The sequence below is a fragment of the Gigantopelta aegis genome, chromosome 6 (assembly GCF_016097555.1).
Source record: "Gigantopelta aegis isolate Gae_Host chromosome 6, Gae_host_genome, whole genome shotgun sequence".
Lineage (NCBI taxonomy): Eukaryota > Metazoa > Mollusca > Gastropoda > Neomphalida > Peltospiridae > Gigantopelta > Gigantopelta aegis.
The window spans coordinates 55757546-55775646 of record NC_054704.1 but is presented as its reverse complement, the minus strand read 5'-3'; the positions used below and the strand labels follow the sequence as shown (position 1 = coordinate 55775646).

General features: G+C 39.8%; 1 long non-coding RNA gene across 2 annotated transcripts in view; it reads left to right on the top strand.

Annotated features, from left to right (window-relative positions):
* Nucleotides 1-536: 536 nt before the first annotated feature.
* The window catches only part of LOC121374040, a 68951-nt gene continuing 51386 nt past the window's right edge, over nucleotides 537-18101 (top strand). Inside the window, exons 1-2 of one of the 2 annotated variants that reach the window (XR_005958178.1) lie at nucleotides 537-608; nucleotides 7912-7991. This is a non-coding gene — a long non-coding RNA (uncharacterized LOC121374040). The remainder of the gene's footprint in view (nucleotides 609-7911; nucleotides 7992-18101) is intronic. The other variant, XR_005958177.1, reaches the window with a different exon arrangement.

Here is an 18101-nt window from a genome sequence, read left to right as displayed (position 1 = left end):
TCCGTTAATAGCAAGGCAGCTTTTATATTCACCACCCCACAGACAGGATAGCACATACCACGGTCTTTGATATACCAGTCGTGTTGCACTGTCTAGAACCTGAAATAGCCCAATGGGCCCACCGACAAGGATCGATCCTAAACCGACCACGCATCAAGCGAGAGCTTTACCACTGGGCTACGTCCCGATCGTGATCCCCGGACCCCCCCCCCCCCCCCTCCTTTTTGAAAACCGTGTTCTGTGTAAAAGGAGAGACTGTCATCACATTTCGACACTACACACACACACACACACACACACACACTTCAGAAATCCTGCATCCCCGCCTGAAACGTCAGTTCGAACCTGGACATTTGGAATAGGAATCTTCAGATGCAGCTGATATTTCTGATATATGGTACATAACAATAATGTGCTTACCTTTTGGAAAAAATTACAGCAGTAAATCCAAAAACAAAACTGACATTTAATTAGTATCCCGGAGGTTCTAGAAAGATGTCCACAATATTTATGCTACTAAGTAAACGTCACGTGTACGTGTTTGTGACGTCATAATAAGGCGACCACCAAAAACGTATGGAACTGCGTATAGTGTTTCACAAGTCAAGGTTAGTATTTTATGTACAGTCTGTATATACGGGGAATTTGGTGTTTAGTATAATGGTTATTTCGACACCTGGTCGAAAGAAAAAAAATTGGAATCCGAAACCAAACTACTGACACATAGGCTAGTCTTACTTTGAAGTGCAGCAAGGGATTCAGGAACGTGTACAAGGATTTTAGTAGCACGGAGGGGGGTCTAGGTTGTGGCCAGCGAAGTTTAGGGGGTGGGAGGGCGGTTGAGTCATGCTCCCAGGGAGAAATTATATTGAAAAAAGGTATACTTGAGGGGGATGTATGAACATCTGACCAATCTCTAGTGGAGGGACTGGGGGCACAGTTTAGTGGGAGCATAAGCTCGATTTGTATCTGTATTTATATAGAATAGGAGGGTAAAACGTACATTGTCGTCCTACAGGCCTAAGCTTTCGACCTTTCGACCTTAAGTAGCGTCGGGGGGGGGGGGGGACGGGGATCATGCTCTCCCCCCCCCCCATCAAACCTATTTTCTTTTAAACTATTAAATTTTATAAAATTATACTGAGATCGAGGATGCAAAGCAAAGTATCTATGGGATTCAGGGGTATGCTCCTCTGTACACTTTTGAAAACTAGATATCCTGAAATGCAATTTCCTGCATTGTGAAAGTAAAATTCATCTCTTCTTTAAAGGGACATTCCTGAGTTGGCTGATGTTATCGACGAACAGAAATTTTTAGCGACTGTAATTACATATCAAATATATTTGTCTGCATAAAATATTAGTGACTGTATATTAAACGTGTTTCTGATCGTGCTAATATTTGTACTACGTTAAATTTCATTTTATTTCCTAAAATATTTTGTTTTCGAACGCACGAAATTATTTGAAGACAAAATCCAAATATTAAGATGACCAGAAACACATTAAATATACAGACACTGATATTCTAAACAAGGAAATATATTTGATATGTAAATTTAATTGTAAAAATGTTTTATTAGTCGGAAACATCTTACAATGCAGAAAAGTCAGGAATGCCCCTTTAAGATTTGTTCTACCAATAATATTTTTTATTCAGAATTATTTGCAACCCCCCCCCCCCCCCCACACACACACACACACACACACACACACACACTTCTCCGCCGTGCCTGGTTTAGACCAGTAGAGCTGGTTTCAGTAACATTGATCACGTTCTATACATTATATTTGTCATGACAGACCGTCATTATGCTTGATGTCATGCATTTTACATAAAAAACGTAACTTTACAAGCAGTCATGGCGAATTACTAATCGATGTCGAGCAACCAACTTTGGGCAGCAGTACACAAAAACCATCTCACCGGATCAACTTCAGATAAATCACTGAATACTGCCATGTCTGCTGCTGGCTAAGTATGTGTCAGAAAGTGTTGTCAGGCCCGTAGGGACCGGGGGAGTGGGGGTGGGGCTGTGCGTATCTTTGTTCTACTCATAGAGAATAATCATGAGTAGCCGTTAGATACCATTTATCTCACAACGAGTTGTTTTAAAAATATATCTAACGAGCGAAAGCGAGTTTGATACGTTTTTAAACAACGAGTTATGAGATAAATGGTATCTAACGGACACGAATGTATTATTCTGTTTCTTACATATCCTCAAAAATCACGTTTTAAGCCAATTTTAACATCTTTTTCGACTAAAACCGTTATTTACAGCCGTTGCACGTGTAGCTGGCTTACGCGCCACAGACACATGAATGTCAGGTTAACTGTACGCCACAGTCTAATCGATAGTTTTTCATTGGCTATATGTCATCACCTAGGAGCAGCCAGTTCGGCCCAGTTGTATGCCTTGAAATTGTTAACACACGTACATAAATATTAAAATCTGACTGTTTCCCTCAATACTAAAGGCTGTGCCCTCCACAATTATACACGCACGCACGCACGCACGCACGCACGCACACCAGACCGACCGACTTTCCGAAATTTTCCGGAAAATCTGGAATATTCATCACGTACTCGGAATTCAGGAACTGATGCTTTCTTTTTAAGAAACTAATTCTTATTACATTCTACATTCTTAGAATTAAATATTTTTATCACCCATTTCAACCTGAGCTCCGTTTTGTTTAGTTTTGTGCCATTACCAAGGCGTGTGTCCTTTGTTAACAGCCGACCAATCAAAATGTCAAGGGTATATAAAAAAATTCTTTCTTATTTTTTATACTCGAATATTTTATGTATTAATTTTAAATATATTTTAAATATAATAGACCTCTGTTCCTACGGGGCTGGCATCGGGGCAATGGCGATGCATGTAATTTTGCCACTGTGGATGAAAACATGAATATATAACAGAAGAACGCTACGGTCGTATAAAAACAAAAGAAACCGAACCCACAATTGTCTTCTTTCCACTGGCCTTCACATGTAACATTTGACTAAATAATGTTTGGCCACCACCAATCTATGACGTATCCATGACATTAATATGCCTACCGATGTTATTTTATTCAAGTAAGTTGAACAATGATGCGATTTTTTCTTTACACTGGCACCCCAAAAGTGTTACTCTAATAGTAATGTAAGCGTAATGCAGAACGGTAGCCAGTCTTAATGTCGGTAGTGGTTTCGTCCCCGAACTACTTCGCCTCAAATTAGTTCGACCCCACTACAAGCATATGATGTAATAGTGCAAATTTGGCAATGTACCTACATAAAAATAACATTGGTCCCAAGTTTGTTTGTCACTTTATTGTTAATCTGTAGGTGTGAGTCTTAAACTGTAATACAATATTTGCTAATAAAGTGGGTTTTTAAGAGGTTTTTGTGTGAACTTATTGATGATTTTTGGTGCGTGCGTGGGTGGTCAAAGGGTCTTTTTTATGAGGAAGTTCCAATTCACATATAAATAATTATATACTCATTTTGTATTGTCATTTTGCAAATATATGTCAAACATGACATTTTTCGCGCTGTTTAAAATTACTTTTATGAAAATGGCGTTTTCGCACGCTTTAAATTCTGTTTTGTAAAGGGCGTTCGCGCGCATAAAAATAAAAATATCCGAAAATTCCGGAAAAATATTTCCATTAGGTTGGTCGCCCTGCACACACACACACACACACACACACACACACACACACACACACACCATATAATTCTACGAGCGTGGTTGTTTCGGCTGGCCTGTAAATTTGCGTAATTTGAACTACATGACATCTGTCAGTGTGGCAGGTACTAGGGATGAGCATTGTGATAATTTTTGTATCGTGACGGGGGTGGGGGGTGGGGGTGGAGGGTGGATTCGGACGAACCAACACGCTAATACTAAAAACAATTTGTACAGTGTAGTATCAGGCTATTCAGGGGTCCACTAGATTCACATTCCACCCCACCCACCCCCATGTCCAGATCACGCTACGACCAAGCGTTATAATATCGCGATATGGGTTCCCTGTACCACGATATATCGTATATAATATATTTACAGTAGCGTCAACTTGTAAGAATTTTTTTAAAACCTACTTAATACAAGAAGACGTTTGTTATTTAAAACATGAAATATATGGATCACTTCAGTGTGTTTAAGCGTATTTAATAATATCTGATACAAGTTGAAGTGGGTTTTTTTATTGAAAACATGAAATATATATGGATCACTTTAATAATATCTGATACAAGTTGAAGTTTGTTATTTAAAACATGAAATATATTAATCACTTCAGTCTATTTAACCTTGTTTAATAATAGCTGACACAAGTTTGTTATTTAACACATCTCTATTTAATAATACCTGATACAAGTTGAGGTTTGTTATTTAAAACATGAGATATATGGATCACTTCAGTCTATTTAAACTTGTTTAATAATATCTGATGCAAGTTGAAGTTTGTTATTTAACACATCTATATTTAATAATAGCTGATACAAATTGAGGTTTGTTATTTAAAACATGAGATATATTGATCACTTCAGTCTATTTAAACTTGTTTAATAATAGCCGATACAAGTTGAGGTTTGTTATTTAAAACATGAAATATATTGATCACTTCAGTCTATTTAACCTTGTTTAATAATAGCCGATACAAGTTGAGGTTTGTTATTTAAAACATGAAATATATTGATCACTTCAGTCTATTTAACCTTGTTTAATAATAGCCGATACAAGTTGAGGTTTGTTATTTAAAACATGAGATATATTGATCACTTCAGTCTATTTAACCTTGTTTAATAATAGCTGATACAAGTTGAGGTTTGTTATTTAAAACATGAAATATATTAATCACTTCAGTGTATTTAACCTTATTTAATAATATCAGGCCCTTCCGTGTTTGTCTACATCTACAAACACGGATAAGAAAACCTGTCGAATCTATTAGATCGGAGTTTCCAACTGACAACGAAATTGAAATATGAAAATTACCGAGTATATGTAGGGTGTATTGTAATATTTATTGTTAGTCACCTACCGATCCAACAGGATGACACTATAGGTGTTATCTCCGCCCTTCTGTCTGTCTGTCTGTCCGTCCGTCTGTCCCACATATAGTTTTCGGGATGAGTTTAATGTTGTTGGGTTGTTTTGTTGTTGGGTTTTTTTACAATGCCTCAAGATATTGGACTGAAATTCTGTATATAGCTTTATCGTATATTGTTGCAGATCTATCAAGTTTGACTTTCATGACAATATATCAATTTTTCACAGAGTTATGGCGCTTGAATGTAGGAGATACGAAAATGTGTTGGGCCCTGTAAGGGACATATATTGCTTTAGCAGTACTCCCAGAATGCTTCTTTACCATTTGAATTATAATACATCTGTAAAAAAATAAAATAATAATAATACAACTGTATGTCGATAATACAACACCTCCCTATTACGTATTAAAGGGACATTCCTGAGTTTGCTGCATTGTAAGATGTTTCCGACTAATAAAATATTTCTACAATTAAACTTACATATTACATATATTTTCTTGTTTAGAATATCAGTGTCTGTATATTCAGTGTGTTTCTGGTCGTCTTAATATTTTTAAGAAGCCCAAACTGGATTTTGTCTTCAAATAATTCCGTACGTACGAAAATAATATATTTTAGGAAATAAAATGAAATTTAACCTAGTACAAATATTAGAACGATCAGAAACAGGTTTATTATGTGGCCACTAATATTTTATACAAAAAAAAAATATTTGATATATAATTACAGTCGTTAAAAAGTCTCTGTTAGTCGATAACATCTTTAAAATTGCAGCAAACTCAGGAATGTCCCTTTAATAATGTGTGGGGCTTCCCTAAAATTAGAATGACAATAATAATATGAGGAAACTAGCATGGTAAAAGATAATTACTGTTATATATCTAAACATTTTACTTTAAGGGTGTTGGATTGTAGAAGCACTAACATATATTGTGTTATGTTGATAGAAAATTGCATGTAACAGCTTTTGTAACATAATTATGTTGCTTTTGTCGTCTATTGTGTTTGATTTGTGGTATTCATCCAACCTACTCAAAAGAATTTAAGGGTCAGACGATATTTTCGACATTATTTTCTGAATGTCAATTATATTAGCTAGACCATAATGTCACGCATGGTATTGTTCCATTTTGACGAAAGTGAGTCTAAGCAACCCATAAATGAATTAAAATCCACTGTTATTGACACTGTCGACTAGTTATAATGGCGAAAACATGCTTACATTTGCACGTAAATTAGGGCGAAAGCGAAAGGTCTGCTAAGTGCCCATAACTTGCTTTTTCACAAAGCGCTTCATTTGCACGCTTTGCATGTGTATTCCATGTTCCCAATGCTGAATTTCCGTATAATTGGAGCTTGCGTTCGTGTACGGTGCACACTCCAAACTCGACAATGGTACGATGTTAACTGACTATCGAAGATCGAGGAAGGGCTATTGCTTGGCTTCGGGATGGTAATACGCAAAGAAATGTTGGTCTGAGACTTGGTGTCAGTCAGAGTGTCGTTGGCCGACTGTGGCAACGGTACCAAGCAACGAATTCTGTTCGAAATCGTCCACGTTCGGGAAGACCCCGAAGCACTACAAATAGAGAGGACCGCTACATCACCAATATGGCTCTACGTCAACGCACAACCACTGCACGCCGATTACGTGACAATCTGCGGACTGCGACTGGAACTCGAGTGTCTGATCAAACCATACGCAATCGTCTGAGAGCCAATAATCTACGCTGTCGTCGCCAGGCTGTTCAACCACCACTCCTACCACGTCACAGAACGGCCAGACGTCACTGGTGCACGCTTCATCTGCGGTGGCAACGTGTTCAGTGGGGTCGAGTGATGTTCACTGATGAGTCCAGGTTTAGTCTCCAGTTCAACGACGGTCGGGTTCGTGTCTACAGTCATCCTGAGGAGCGCTTCGCTGACGTTAACGTTAGACAACGTCACCGGTTCGGTGGTGGCAGCGTCATGGTGTGGGGCGGCATCTCTATCCACCACAGGACCCCCCTCTATGTGGTGGATGGCAATCTGAATGGAATCCACTATCTGAATGAGATTATCCGGCCGTTGGTTCTCCCAGGCCTTCAGCAGATTGGCGGCGGGGCAGTTCTGCAGGATGACAATGCCAGATCCCACCGCGCCAGGGTGGTAACGGACTTTCTCAGACAACAAGGTATCGCCAGGATGGATTGGCCAGCATATTCGCCTGACTTGGCCCCAATAGAGCACGCCTGGGACGAATTAGGCAGGAGAGTTCGGGATAACCATGCCCCTCCGGTCAACCTTCATGATCTGGGTCAACTTCTTATGGCAGAGTGGCAGGCCATTCCCCAAGAGTTGTTCAGACGTCTGATCAACAGCATGAGGCAACGATGTGTCGAGTGTATTCGCGCCAGGGGTGGATTCACACACTATTAAACGAATGTTCTAATGTGTAAAATCCATGTTTGACAACCTTCAACTTTGACAGCATGTCATGTGACTTTATTGTATACAGTGACGTTTATTTGTGGTTTTTTGTAAATATGGAACAATAAATTAAATTTTTGGTGTAGTTTACATCATCAATCTAATACACTCTGAAACTTTTTTGGTTATAAATTTTTGACCCTTAAATTCTTTTGAGTAGTATATAGTATTGATGTGGTATTTGGTTTTGTATATACAGTAGTAAAATAAGTTATTGTGTGTGGGCATGAGAAATAATTGTAATGGTATGAGAAACCGTGTGCTGATACTAACCAGGTGAATGAAGGATCTTGGCCTTGATAAAAACGTGTTCAGTATGCAAATGAATCATTCAGATTACGGTCATATTGTACTTTGTTTGAGCTAACAGTGTTTTGTTTACTTACCAGGTCCTAAACCACTGTATCCGGCCCTTAATGTAATTATACATGTATATTGAGCGAAGTAACGCTTGCAGGATCTATACAAGGTAAGCACTGATCTTTAGCCAGCATTTGTTTTATACATGTACAAGGTTGTTAGGTTGGAGGGGGGGGGGGGGGGGGGGGGGTGTTGTTGTTGGGGGGGGTATGCTTTTTATTTTTATTTTTGTTGTTGTTTGTTTGTTTTTTGGTGGGTTTTTTGCTGTCGTATGCACCCGCTATCACATTTTTGGGCGTTTGTTAACAACTAGTCTTAGTAACGCGTCTTTAAAGTGCCTTTCTTCAAGTCCAAGCTGCTTACTTGTATTAGTTTTACAGCTTCTCGGCATCAAACAAAATACCTCAATATGGAAAACATAGTAAATGCATATTTTATATAATGTTTGATACTGGCAAATAACGACCCGTACGTCCATATTACAACGATTAGGGACCTGTTCCTCACTGAGTATTTTGTATTTGTAGATGCCCTAAAGTTCCATTCTGGAATATTTTAAATTGCGTTTGTTGTTTTTTATTTGTTTGTTTTGTTGTAGTTCTTTTTAATTTGTTGAGTGCAGTACAGTGGAGATCCCCCATTCTCTCTTGACCTCTTGCCCACCCAAACCGCTAACACCAACAGAGATCCCCCATTCTCTCTTGACCTCTTGCCCACCCAAACCGATAACACCAACAGAGATCCGCCATTCTCTCTTGACCTCTTGCCCACCCAAACCGCTAACACCAACAGAGATCCCCCATTCTCTCTTGACCTCTTGCCCACCCAAACCGCTAACACCAACAGAGATGCCTCGTCCTATCTTGACTGCTTGCCCACCCAAACCGCTAACATCAACAGAATCGCGCGTTCGGCTACTGGAACATAAATAGTGCAAATCTGTAAAAATTAATACACGAAATGTTTTACTTTTTCAATAGTTTTAGCGTCAATCCAATTAAGTTTAAAACACGCTGTCCTGGTCACACGCTGCAGCAATTTGTCTGTACAGGGCCCCGTTGTAGTTAAGGCGATCTTAGTGCTAAGATGGCTTCGTAAAATTGGGCCTAGGACAGTTGTTAATTGTTAATTGTTAATTGTTAGTGATTCGTGAAGGGGAGTCGACGTACTGGTCGTACACCTCCGCATTGAGTAGTTAAAACTCCTCTTGATTGACAGATGGTACCGCAATGCGAACCCAGTACCTACCAGCTTAGCAACTACACCATCCAGACTGGCTATGCAGCTGCAATGTAATTTCATTGCAGATAAAATACCAGATCTCAATTATCTGTTCACTTTGAACATTAGGGTTAGGATTAGCTTTAGACTTGTAGCCAGTAATTTCATGTGAAGGCCTAGTGTTGGGGAGCTCGTTATTTTCGGGTGGAAAAACACTTGTCACGCCTTGGCAGAAGTGCAGACATTTTTGTTTATTTGTTTCAACTGGGTTTTAAAATGTTTTGGACTGCTGGTTCTTCTACTATTTTGAACCTACTTTCGTTTGGATTGTGTTTATTTGTAGTTTGCGGTTTTGGATAAATATTATTGTTTTGTTTAAGACTAAAGTGTTTATTCAATTTATGCAGAAATTAGACTTTATAATAAGCATTTTGAAATATCACACATTCTTACATACATTAACATGCGGCGGTACATATTACCAAGTCGATTCATTATACTATAAGAGTTACACACGAAATGGAGGTGCGTGCGAGTTTTGCCAAGTGGACGAGCATTCTCCTGAAATCCACAGATGGTTTACAGGTTTCTCTAAACAATGCCAAAAGTAACAACTGAACACTCTCGGAAGTGGTCAGACCAAGCCCAACAACTAAAGCTGATGGGGAAAGGGTAGGTGTGTGGCACTTATAGCCACCTAAGACATGCACCTGTCACGGTTGGAGAGACAAGGACTAGATGTGGTGGTGAACAGCGAAAGAAGTTGAAAGATTAGAGGAGCTGAAGAAATAAGATGGAATGCACAGGAGAGAATGGGAAGGTGTGTGTGGGGGGGGGGGGGGGATTCTGCTGAAATCGTAGTGTATCAGATCGCCCATAACTGTCTCTGACCACCGATATATGGATATGATGACACTGACGAGTATTCAGTGTCGCGTGTTTCGGAAATTAGCCGCAAACTAACGGCGATGTCGCGCAATATCTCAGTATAACTGTCCCGTGAACCGTTTCCCATTAACCGGCATACCCCGAGATCGTTTGAGAGAAAATGAACTTCCTCTGCGCGGCTACCTTGGTTAGTGTTGGCGCAGTAATATTGACATTTGCTATGCATCAACAGGGAGAAATGTTCATCAGAAGTGTTGAGGAAATTGGACGACATCTTCATCATGGCCTTAACGGCCGGTCTTTCCTACTCTCAAAATGAGAACCGTGATAGAAAATAAAAATACGGAATTAATTTCGGAGCGAACCGCGCGAACGCGGACGGAGTAAAAATGTTTAGCTCATTTATCATTTTTTCCAAAGTCTATCTCGTAAAAAGAAGAAGAAAAAAACGTCTTCTGCTTAACAATTACGTATTGACAAAGACGAAGTCTTTATAAGATAAATTGCGAGGAATGAAATCAGAAGCAAAAAAAAATAATCATTTATTTTCACAAAGTGGTAATACCATAAAATCACAATATTAATATGCGTAGCATTTCGGACCTAATATCTTTCACGTCTTCAAGATTAAAGTCACACCACTCAGTTTGAACAGTCGAGACATTGATATATTAAGACGCATGTTTAATCCGCTGGAACAAAATCTAAAAATATAGCAGTAATGCGTCCAGGATTTCGTGGAGTCCTATAATGATTTCAAACCTAGATTTGAATATAAAATAGCGAGCGTGTATGAACTCATCTAACATAATAATAATAATAATAATAATTATTATTATTATTATTATTATTATTATTATTATTATTAACTATGTAAGAATGATATTAAATAACGTGATTTTTAAAACATTCATAAAATTATGTTCATGAAAATATATTACATTGGTAAATACTGTGAAATGTGTCTTTAATATGTCAATATTTTGTTCAAATACTAGTCAAATTTAGCACCACCGTGACTACTATTACATAATTATGCACAGGAGAACGCAGTCAGTTTAAGAAATTCTATTGTTATTTTGTATTGTTAGAAATAAACAAGTCTAGGGATCTGGGGCCAGAATATAGCTCAATCGGTAAAGCGCTCGCCTCAGGTGTTTGGATTGAAGGATCGAATCCCGTCGGTGGACTGATTCTCTGATTGGGCTGTTACTCATCCTAATAATTGTAGAAAAGGCCGTGGTACGGGCTGTCACGTGCGTGTAACTGTACATAAAAGATCCTTTGCTGCTAATGGAAAAAAAATGTGCGTTTCCTCTGACTACGCGTGACAATGACTAAATGTTTGACATGAATGTGCTTTAGTGATGCCATTAAACAAAACAAACTTTGTATGAGGATCGAGTGACAATTAATGTTAACATACGACAATTCAACAAACACTAGGGATAGGTTCGCCAGCTATTTGTCGCTAACGTTTGCTAGGCTGGTTTTTACGCTACACAGTAATCCTAATCAGTCAAAATAATTTGCTGTTGTTTAGCGAAAAACGGCTGACTGAAAATACTATAGTCTAAAGACTGTCTATAGGAAAGGAAAACTACACGTTAAAGGGGTTGTTTGGGGTTGTTATTGTTTTTTGTTGTTGTTGTTGTTGTTGTTGTTTGGGTTTGTTGGGGGGTCGGGGATGTTTATCCACACTACTAATCATCGGCCATTGGATGTCAAACATGTGATTCATAGTCTTTAGAGAAAGAAAGAAGTGTTTTATTTAACGACGCACTCAACACATTTTATTTACGGTTATATGGCGTCAGACATATGGTTAAGGACCACACATACTTTGAGAGGAAACCCGCTGTCGCCACTACATGGGCTACTCTTCCGATTGGCAGCAAGGGATCTTTTATTTGCGCTTCCCACAGGCAGGATAGCACAAACCATGGCCTTTGTTGAACCAGTTATGGATCACTGGTCGGTGCAAGTGGTTTACACCTACCCACTGAGCCTTGCGGAGCACTCACTCAGGGTTTGGAGTCGGTATCTGGATTAAAAATCCCATGCCTCGACTGGGATCCGAACCCAGTACCTACCAGCCTGTAGACCGATGGCCTGCCACGACGCCACCGATGCCGGTATACCACACTACTAATCATCGGCCATTGGATGTCAAACATGTGATTCATAGTTACATGTTTCGATTAGCAGCAAGTGATCCTTTATATGTATTTTTCCCATAACCAGGACAGCATATATAACGACCTTTAATTTATCAGTCGTCGTAAGCTACTGGTGGGACCAGAAAACCCTAATGGGTCTGCCGAGGGGTTCTGATCTGATTTAGCTATCTGGGCTGTCTGTCCAGGACAGTGGGTTAATTGTTAGTGGTTAGTGCGAGACAAGAGGGTGTAGTGGTCTTACACCTACACACTGAGTCGTTAAAACTAGCTCTGGGTGGGAGCCGGTTACGCGCTGCGAACCCTGTACCTACCAGCCTTATGTCCGATGGCTTAACCACGACACCGAGGCCGGTTTTAGTTCTACAAACAGTTTGACTGCCCCTCGTACATGCATACGTACTAACATGCCCACAAAGATCAGCAAGAGCTACAATGTGTGTTATGTTTATTTTAGCCATCTTAAATAAAATGGATCGGATGTTTCTCTATTTAAAGCCCAACTGCAACTGCAGATCGTAATTGTGAAATGTTATTAGTCTCGGCTGAATACCGGTTAGGCTGTCTAGTCAAGCGAAACCAGATCTCACCATTAACTAATATCTCCCAATCCGTCAACCAGCGAACCGGTAGACAAAGAATTGTTTTTAATATAAACTAGTCATAAATCTGTATTGCATTAGTGCCGCCCTTCCGTGTCTGAAAATCTGTCAAACATGTCAGCGTGTTTCTTATCTAATGTATAGCAGTTGTTTACGTTGCAGGTAATAATATCGAACCCGCGCCCGTGCAGAACAGTTTCGCTGTCATAAACAACCGGTAACCGTCGATCATTAAAGATCAATGTCCATGCACCACGTCTAGCGCAGCATGGTTTGATACGCAGTGTGTGTCGGCGATCGCTGCTCATAAACAGGCCACCAGGCTCGTTGGTGTCGTGGTTAAGCCATCGGACATAAGGCTGGTAGGTACTGGGTTCGCAGCTGACATACCGACTCCCACCGAGAGCGAGTTTTAACGACTCAGTGGGAAAGTGTAAGACCACTGCACCCTATTCTCTCTCTCTCTCTCTCTCTCTCTCTCTCTCTCTCTCTCTCTCTCTCTCTCTCTCTCTCTCACTAACAAATAACAACTAAATTACTAACCCATTGTCTTACACAGACAGCCCAGATAGCTGAGATGTGTGCCCAGGACAGTGTGTTTGAACCTTAATTAGATATAAGCACAAAAATAAGTCGAAGTGATATAAACAGACCTGTCGCTAGTTGAACTGGATTTCCCGTACTGAGGGAGGGGGGGGGGGGGGGGTCCCCCCCATTCTGCCTACAACCCACTTTGCGCACACCCATTTTGCCTACAACCAAGGTTGCCTACTCTCAGTTTGCCTATATTATAAAAAGGTGACATCTTGAATTAAAAGTGGAACACTCCATATATGGTCCCTAAGTATAAAAATTAACATGACAAAATAATATGACTAACATATATTTTATTATTAAAAGTTCTATTAAATGACCTGACAAAAAGTTCACAGATCAAAGTCATAATTTTACAAGTGCAATTTTAGCAAGCTTAAGTGGCTGGCAGTGTCTAAAACCTCTAAAGGTGTTTTACGGCCTTGCTGAAGCTGACCCTTCACCCTCACAAGGCGTGTATGCACTATTTAAACACTAAGTGCGGAATGTAAATGGATGAATTCCCCAGGTAGATGAAAAAGAAGAGAAAACGTTGCAGTGTGTTGATATTGAGTGTTCTCGTTTCAGGCACCGCATCACGGCTGGTATATCAAAGGCCTGTCTGTGGGATGGTGCATATAAAATATCCCTTGCTACACATGGGAAACTGTAGCGTGTTTTTTTTATCTAAGTCTATATGTCATAATTGCCAAATGTTTGACATCCAATAGGCGATGATTAATAAATGAATGTGCTCTAGTAGTGTCATTAAACAAAACAAATGTTTAACTCTTTTTATATATATACTGAGTGCAGAATGTGTATATGAGTTGAAGTTGAATGGGGGTCGAAATATCCCTGCACAATGCAACCTTTTCTTTTTTATATGTATTTTCCGGGGAAGCTCGACCCGACTCCCATAAAAAATGTTCTCGCCACTGTCTAGTATAGTATAGTTTATTAGTTTTAAGCCTTCCGGCTCATAGGCATACATTTTATATACCAATTAATAACATTTGACAAGTGGTGCATAATTGGAGGATGGACAATTAAAGGGACATTCCCGAGTTTGCTGCATTGTAAGATGTTTCCGAAAAATAAAATATTTCTACGATTAAACTTACATATTAAATATATTTTCTTGTTTAGAATATCAGTGTCTGTATATTCAATGCGTTTCTGGTCGTCTTAATATTTATAAGAAGCCCAAACTGGATTTTAGGAAATAAAATGAAATTTAACCTAGTACAAATATTAGAACGATCAGAAACACGTTTAATATGCAGCCACTAATATTTTATGCATAAAAATATATTTGATATGTAATTACAATCGTTAAAAAGTCTCTGTTAGTCGATAGCATCTTAACAATTGCAGCAAACTCAGGAATGTCCATTTAAATATGTTGAGAACGTAAATATAATGCATTTTTAAGATATTTACCAATATTACATAATTCTTTTCTGTTTTGAACAGACAATAATTGCACAAGTTTAAACACAGATGGTTTGCGCCAGTAGTATTTCTTAATATATGTATATTGAACGTAGTTGCATGTGCAATGGACATTTCAAAATAAAGTGATATTCATCCTCTATATCATTCTGATTATACATCTGACATTTTCGTTGCGACCTTTCAATACCATAATATCTACCGTGTTCAATAAACAACTGGTGAGAACAAACACGGAATTTTGTAATAAGACCTAGACCCCCTCCCCTTACACAATTTCCTGCACACGCGCATGAATTAGGTTTCCCTATTAGGAAGGAAGGAACCACTCATGTTTTATTCAGGAGCGGATCCAAAGACGCCACTGTGTAGCAAATTAAATGCATCTTTTATGGAGCGGGACCTTTAAGCCCAGTGGTAAAACGCTCGCTTGATGCGCGGTCGGTCTAGGATCGATCCCCGTCTGTGAACCGATTGGGCTATTTCTCGTTCCATCACCACGACTGGTATATCAAAGGCCGTGATATATGGTAACTTGTCTGTGGGATGGTGTATATAAAAGATCCCTTGCTACTAATTGAAAAGCGTTCACTACAACAGCTTGCTCTGGATGTGCATGTTAAACACTCTGACCTGACCTAATTGAAAAATGCAGCGGGTTTTCTCTCTATAGGACATGTCAAAATTACCAAATGTTTGGCCTTCAGTAGCCGATTATTAATAATCAACGTGCTCTAGAGGTGGCGTTAAACAAAACAAACTTTAACTTTGTAATTTTTATATGCACCATCCCACAGACAGGATAGTACACACCACGGTCTTTGTTATACCAATTGAGGAGCATCGGTTGGAACAAATATGTAAGACGCTGGGCAGCATATATATTATAGCATATAAAAAGGGATGGAATAGCATATCTGTGTCTTCCCTGAGATTAATTCAAATTAAGAGAATACATACATTGTTTTAGCTCCGCTTAGCTTATAAAATGGCAATACTTTAAATGGCATCCTATAATATACGTTAGGGGAGCAATTAATCGCGTCCCTATTTATTTATTTCTTCATGTCGATGTTGGGGATTCCACACGCAGTGACATTATATACTTGTATGTCTGTTCTCAAACACCCACTCCACATTTACGCCTGGGTAGGGTGCTAAAATGCCTTAAACTACACAAACCACTATTAAGCATGACAGCCCAATCATATATATTAGATGTGTGGTGTTTTGTAATGTAATTAGTTTCAATCTAAACACACTATCGGCTTGTGTGTATTAATACTTATTATGGGCAATCAGCGATATCGAAATGAACTCTTGGTATTTGTCTGAATCGGTGTTAAATGTACGCGTTGACGTGGAAATGATCGTTTTAAAATGCGTTGGGTATTAAAACGATAATTTTGTCCGACAACGCGCTCAGTCAAGTAAAGGCATGTCTATTTAACGACACCCCAGCGTTTGGTTTAATCAGAGATTAGTGGACGTCTGTAATAACAGATACCGGCCTCGGTGGCGTCGTGGTAGGCCATCGGTCTACAGGCTGGTAGGTACTGGGTTCGGATCCCAGTCGAGGCATGGGAGTTTTAATCCAAATACCGACTCCAAACCCTGAGTGAGTGCTCCGCAAGGCTCAATGTGTAGGTGTAAACCACTTGCACCGACCAGTGATCCATAACTGGTTCAACAAAGGCCATAGTTTGTACTATCCTGCCTGTGGGAAGCGCAAATAAAAGATCCCTTGCTGCTAATCGGAAGAGTAGCCCATGTAGTGGCGACAGCGGGTTTCCTCTCAAAATCTGTGTGGTCCTTAACCATATGTCTGACGCCATATAACCGTAAATAAAATGTGTCGAGTGCGTCGTTAAATAAAACATTTCTTTCTTTGTGTAATAACAGTGTGATAAATGCTCAGTGGCCGTGCTTTAAACCGCACGGGATGGAGCGGGACGTACCCAGTGATAAAGCGCTCGCTTAATGCGCTGTCGGTCAGGGATCGATCCCCGTCGGTGGGCCCATTGGGCTATTTCTCCTTCCAGCCAGTGCATCACGATTGGTATATCAAACGCCGTGGTATGTGTTATCCTGTCTGTGGGATGGTGCATATAAAAGATACCTTTCTACTAATGGAAAAATGTAGCGGATTTCCTCTCCAAGACTCTATGTCAGGTGTTTAACATCAAATAGCCGATGATTAATAAATCAATGTGCTCTAGTGGTGTCGTTAAACATAACAAACTTCTTAAACCGCATGGAGGGTGTTGTTAAAAATTTTATTTTCCTCTCATATTAGGCGTCTAAATATAGTACGGCAAAAAAATATGCAAACTGTTTCCTATTACATATGCATAAATACAATATTTGTTTAGAGTTTCTTATTTCAGCCCGTTGGCGTTTTGTTTCTTGGGAGCTGTGTTTTTGGGGAGCTGTGTTTTTGGGGGGATGTGTTTTTTTGGGGGGTTGTGTTTTTGGGGAGCTGTGTTTTGGGGGAGCTGTGTTTTTGGGGGGATGTGTTTTTGGGGGGCTGTGTTTTTGGGGGGCTGTGTTTTTGGGGAGCTGTGTTTTTGGGGGGATATGTTTTTGGGGAGCTGTGTTTTTGGGGAGATGTGTTTTTGGGGAGCTGTGTTTTTGGGGGATGTGTTTTTGTTTGTTTGTTCTTGGGTGGGGGCGGGACGTAGCCCAGTGGTACAGCGCTCGCTCGGTGCGCGGTCGGTCTGGGATCGATCCTCGTCGGTGGGCCCTTTGGGCTATTTCTCGTTTCAGCCAGTGCACCATGACTGGTATATCAAAGCTCGTGGTATGTACTACCCTGTCTGTGGGATGGTGCATATAAAACATCCCTTGCTGCTAATCGAAAAGAATAGCCCATGAAGTGGCGACAACTGGTTTCCTCTCTCATTATCTGTGTGGTCCTTAACCATATGTTTCACGCCATATAACTGTGAATAAAATGTGTTGTGTGCGTCGTTAAATAAAACATTTCTTTCTTTCTGTTCTTGGGTTTTGTTTTTCTTGGAGAGTTGGGGGGGGGGGGGTACTTCTGTCCTTTTGCTATATGTGAACATAAACGTGTTGAGGTTGTGCTTATTGGGGGATGGTGTTTTGGGTTGTGTGTGTGTGGTGTGTGTGTGTGTGTGTGTGTGTGTGTGTGTGTGTGTGTGTGTGTGTGTGTTCATAGGCCAGTTCCAACAGAATTTGATTTATGACCAAAAATGAATCTACCCTACCCCGTGATCACTTCTGGAACAGCCCTAAAACGAAATACGTAGATCATAAATACTTTATTTCAGGTGTGACACT